The sequence below is a fragment of the Macaca nemestrina genome, chromosome 11 (assembly GCF_043159975.1).
Source record: "Macaca nemestrina isolate mMacNem1 chromosome 11, mMacNem.hap1, whole genome shotgun sequence".
Taxonomy (NCBI): Eukaryota; Metazoa; Chordata; class Mammalia; order Primates; family Cercopithecidae; genus Macaca; species Macaca nemestrina.
The window spans coordinates 62,763,895-62,769,894 of NC_092135.1; positions in this window are offsets into that span (position 1 = coordinate 62,763,895).

Below are 6,000 nucleotides of genomic sequence, written 5' to 3' on the forward strand. Positions count from 1 at the left end.
AGAGAGCATGCAACAATTCTCTTTGTGTGTCATGCTTATTTCACTTAGCATAATGTGCTCTGGGTTCACCCACAGTGTTGCAAATGGCAGGATCTTTTTTTTTCTTCTCTTCGTCTTTTTTTTTTTTTTTTTTTTTTTGAGACAGAGTCTCGCTCTGTCACCCAAGCTGAAGTGCAGTGGTGAGATCTCGGCTCACTGCAGCCTCCGCCTGGCAGCTTCTAGTGATTCTCCTCCCTCAGCCTCCTGAGTAGCTGGGACTACAGGCACGCGCCACCACGCCTGGCTAATTTTTGTATTCTTAGTAGAAATGGTATTTCGTCATGTTGGCCAGGCTGGTCTCAAACCTCTCACCTCAAGTAGGATCTTCTTTTTGGAGGCTGAATAACAGTCCATTTACACACACACACACACACACACACACACACACACACACACAGTGTTTCCTTTATCCATCAATGCACACTTTGGTTATTTCCATATCTTGGCTACTGTGACTAATGCTGCAATAAACATAGATGTGCAGATAGCTTTATAAGATGGCGATTTCATATCCTTTGGGTATAAACCCAGAGTAGGGATTACTGGATCATATGGTTGTTCTATTTCTGATTTGTTTAGGAACCACCATACTATTTTCCACAGTGTCTACATCCATCTACATTCCCAACAGAGTGTACAAGGGTTCCCTTTCTCCTCACCCTGACCAGTGCTTGTTATTTCTTATTTTTCCTTAATTTTTTTTTTTTTTTTTTTGAGACAGGGTCTCTCACTCTGTTGCCCAGGCTGGAGTATAGTGGCACAATCATGGCTCACTGCAGCCTCGAACTTCTGGGCTCAAGCAATCCTCCCACTTCAGCCTCCCAAGAAGCTGGGACCACAGGCACATACCACCACATCCAGCTAATTTTTGTATTTTTTGTAGAAACAGGGTTTCGCCATGTTGGCCAAGCTGGTCTCACACTTCTGAGCTTAAGCCATCCTTCTGCCTCAGCCTCCCAAAGTGCTAGAATTACAGGCATGAATCACTGTGCCCTGCTAATTTTTTGCTTGTTGTTACTGTTGTTGTTGTTTTTGGTAAAGATCCATATTACCCAGGTTGGGATTATAGACATGAGCCACCACACCCGGCCGCTTGTTGTTCTTGGTAATAACTTCTTGATAATCTAACAGGTGTGAAATGATATTTTACTATAGCTTTGATTTGCATTTCCCTGATGATTAATGATATTGAACACCTTTTTATATACTTGTTGGCAATTTTTTATTTCTTCTTTGGAGAAATGTCTGTTCAGGTCCTTTTCTCATTTTTCAATCAGGTTATTCATCTTTTTTGCTATTGAGCTGTGTAAAGTACTCATATATTTTGAATATTAACCCCTTATCAGCTATATGGTTTGCAGCTCCTTTCTCTCAATTGTAAGCTGCCTTCTCATTTTGTTGATTGTTTCATTTGCTATGCGGAAGCGTATTAGTTTTATGTAGCCACACTTGTTTATTTTTGCTTTTGTTGCCTGTGCTTTTGGCATGCGAATCAAAAAAATCATTGCCAAGATGAATGTCAAGGAGACTTTCTTCTGTTTTCCTCTAGGAGTTTTACAGTTTCATGTCTCATGGGATATGATCATTCTTTTCAGAGGGCATACACATAATTATATGCTAGTACAGGAATAGAAACTGAACAGTTACAGAGTTTACAGATCACTCCTATAGTTGATAAAGTTATATAGTAGCATGTTTTAGTAAAAGAAAATAACCATATTTTATAACCACAGTTTCACAAGAAACTGAAAAACATCTAATAATTTAAGATGAAAACTTTTGAAGCCTTTTTGTAGCTCCTCAGTTGGCAACCATTGTTAACCAGAACTGAATAGCAGTTCTTCCTTAAGGCATGTTTTCTGAATACAGGCATACCTTGGAAATATTGCAGGTTCCATTCCAAACCACTGTAATGGAGCGAATATTGAAATAAAACGAGTCATATTTTTTTTTGGTTTCCCATTTCATATGAAAGTTATGTTTACATTATATTGTAGTTTATTAAGTGTGCAATGGTATTATGTCTAAAAACAAGGTACATATCTTAATTTAAAAGTATTTCGTTGCTAAGAAACACTAATTATCATCCGAGTCTTCAGTGAGTTGTAATCTTTTTGCTGGTGGAGGGTGTTAACCTTGATGTTGATAGTTGCTGACTAATCAGGGTGATGGTTGCTAAAGGTTGGGTGGCTGTGGTAATTTCTTAAAATAAGACAACAATGAAGTTTGCTGTATCAATTGACTTTTCCTTTCGTGAAAGATTTCTCTGTGGTATGTGATTCTGTTAGGCAACATTTTACCCACAGTAGAATTTCTTTCAAAATTGGAGTCAATCTTCTCAAACCCTACTGCTACTTAATCAACCAAGTTTTTATAAGTTTTATAACATTCTAAATCATGGCAGGTCACGGGGGCTCACGCCTGTAACTTTGGGAGGCCAAGGCGGTGGAACACCTGAGGTCGGGAGTTCAAGACCATCCTGACCAACATGGAGAAACCCCATTTCTACTAAAAGTACAAAAATAGCTGGGCATGGTGGCACATGCCTGTAATCCCAGCTACTCGGGAGGCTGAGGCAGGAGAATCACTTGAACCCAGAAGCAGAGGTTGCGGTGAGCCGAGATCGTGCCATTGCACTCCGGTCTGGGCAAAAAGAGTGAAACTCTGTCTCAAAAAAAAAAAAAAGAAAAGAAAAGAAAAGAAAAAAAAAAGAATATATACATATATTCTAAATCATTTGTTGTCATTTCAAAAATGTTCATGGCAACTTTACCAGGAAAGATCCCATCTTAAGACACCACTTCCTTTGCTTATCCATTAGAAGTAACTTCTTATTGGTTCAAGTTTGATTATGAAATTGCAGCAATTTAGTCATATCATCAAGCTTCACTTCTATCTCTCCATCTCTGATTATTTTTACCATATCTGTCATTATTTTATGTATTGAATTTTATCTACTGTAGTTATTTTATCTACCGAATGCCTCAGAGTCATCCATAAGAATCGTAATCAACTTTTCCCAAATTCCTATTAATGTTAATATTTCGACCTCCTCCTGTGAACCACAAATGTTCTTAATGGCCTCTAGAATGGTGAATTTTTCCAGAAGGCATTAAATTTACTTTGTGCAGAGCCATCAGAGGAATCACTATATATGTCAGGAATAGCCTTATGAAATCTACTTCTTAAATAAGACTTGAAAGTCAAAAGTACTCCCTGATTCACGGACTGTAAAATGGATCTGCTAATAGGCATGAAAACAACATTAATTTTTCTGTACATCTCCACCAGAGCTCTTGAGTGATGTGGTGCACTGTCAATGAGCAGTAGTACTTTGAAAGGAATATTTTTTCTGAGTAGTAGCTCTTAACAGTAGACTTAAAATATTCAGTATACCATACTGTAAACAGATACACTATCATCCAGGCTTTGTTGTTCCATTCATAAAGCATAGACAGAGTAGATTTGGCATAATTCTTAAGGGCCCTAGGGTTTTTGGAATGGTGAGTGATTGTTGGCTTCAACTCAAAGTCACCAGCTGCATTAGCCCCCATCAAGAGAGTCAGCCTGTCCTTTGAAGCTTTGAAGCCATGCATTTACTTCTCTCTGGCTATGAAAGTCCTAGATGGCATCTTCTTCCGGTATAAAGCTATTTCATCTACCTTGAATATTTATTCCCTAGTGCAGCCACCTTCATCAATGATTTCAGCTAGATTTGATACCTTGCCACAGCTTCTGCATCAGCACTTGCTGCTTTACCTTGCAGTTTTATGTTAGAAAGATGGCTTCTTTCCTCTGAACTCTGTTAGCTTTCAACTTTTCTTCTGCAGCTTGCTCACTTCTCTCAGCCTTCATATAATTAAAGAGAGTTAGGACCTTGCTCAGGCTTAGGCTTTGCCTTACAGAAATGTTGTGGCTGGTTTGATCTTCTATCCAGACCACTAAAATTTATTTATTTATTTATTTATTTATTTATTTTTTTTGAGACGGAGTCTTGCTCTGTAGCCCGGGCTGGAGTGCAGTGGCCGGATCTCAGCTCACTGCAAGCTCCGCCTCCCGGGTTTACGCCATTCTCCTGCCTCAGCCTCCGGAGTAGCTGGGACTACAGGCGCCCGCCACCTCGCCCGGCTAGTTTTTTGTATTTTTAGTAGAGACGGGGTTTCACGGTGTTAGCCAGGATGGTCTCGATCTCCTGACCTCGTGATCCGCCCGTCTCGGCCTCCCAAAGTGCTGGGATTACAGGCTTGAGCCACCGCGCCCGGCCTGGACCACTAAAATTTCTATCAGCATTATGATCGTTTTGAATTTTTAAAAATAATTTGTATATTCACTAGAGTAGCACTTTTAACTTCCTTTAAGATCTTTCCTTTGCATTCACAACTTGGCTAACTGATGCATGTAGCCTAACTTTTAGCCTTTTTCAGCTTTTGACATACCTTCCTTACTAAGCTTAATCGTTTCTAGCTTTTGATTTAAAGTGAGCATCCTGTGACTCTTCGTTTTATTGGAAAACGTAAAGGCCATTGTAGGGTTATTAATTGGCCTAATTTCAATACTGTTGTGTCTCAAAAAATAGGGAGGCTCAAAAGGAGGGAGAGAGATGTGCAAACTTAGCCAATAAGATGGCAAACTTAATCAATCAGTGACCAGGAATGGTTGGTCACTGGAGCAGTTAGAACACACACAACATTGATTGATTAAGCTTGCCATCTTATGTAAGTGCAATTTGTGGTGCCCCCAAACAATTGCAGTAGTAATTAACATCAATGATTACTGATCATAGATCACCATAATAAATATAATAATAATGAAAAAGTTTGAAATATTGGGATAATTACCAAAATGTGACATAGACACATAAAATGAGTACATTGTTGGAAAAATGATGCCAATAGACTTGCCTGATTAGGGTTGCCAGAAACCTTCAAGTTGTAAAAATGCAGTATTTGTGAAGCATGATAAAGGGAAACAGAATAAATGAGGTATGGGCCAGGCGTCACGGTTCACGCCTGTAATCCCAGAACTTTGGGATGCCGAGACAGGCAGGTCACCTGAGGTCAGGAGTTCAAGACCAGCCTGGCCAACATAGTGAAACTCCGTCTCTACTAAAAATACAAAAATTAGCCAGGCATGGTGGCATGTGCCTGTAATCCCAGCTACTCAGGAGACTGAGACAAGAGAATCACTTGAACCCAGGAAGCAGAGGTTGCAGTGAGCCGAGATTGCGCCACTGCATTCCAACCTTAATGGCAAAGCAAGACTCCATCTAAAAAAAAAGTATACAGTATACCTATGCTCCTAGTAAACAATTAAAGTCATTTTAAGAGTAGAAAAATCTTAGCTGAGAAAAAAGTATACATTAGAATCATGTAGAAGAATCTTATATCTTTTATTCTGATCTAAAGTTGAAGTTTTAAATTAGTTGAAGTTTTAAACATCCTTTGTTTTAGCCTAAAAAAGCTGTAATTATGTTGCATTTTTTTATTCCAAATCCATTTTATTTCTATCTTCTTTTTTAAATTCTTAATAGTCTTGCCAGATGTATGTCAATTTTATAAGACTTTTTTCATTACCAACTTTTGGCTTTTCATGTCCACTGCATGTTTATTTTTAATTTTAAAAATGCAATGCATTGCTCTTCCAGTAGTCCCCAGGGAAAAATCAAGTAGGATTTAGAAGACAATTTATCAGATTGGTTATAGAGATGAGGCCTGCCCTGAGTAGGAAGTTGGAACAATAGACACCTCTTAAACTTAAGTCTGTTTTTGAAAGTTGTGTTATTTAGCAAAAGCAGTAGTTGTAGCTAATTTGAAATTATAATATTTTCATATAAAGTACTCCTAAAAATATGAAATAAAAGTCTTAAAATTCTATAAAAGAAGTTTTATTAACAATGCAAACTACAATACATAGTGCCTTCTAGCAAGCCATAAAGAGAAAAATCTCTTACCAACGTTACAG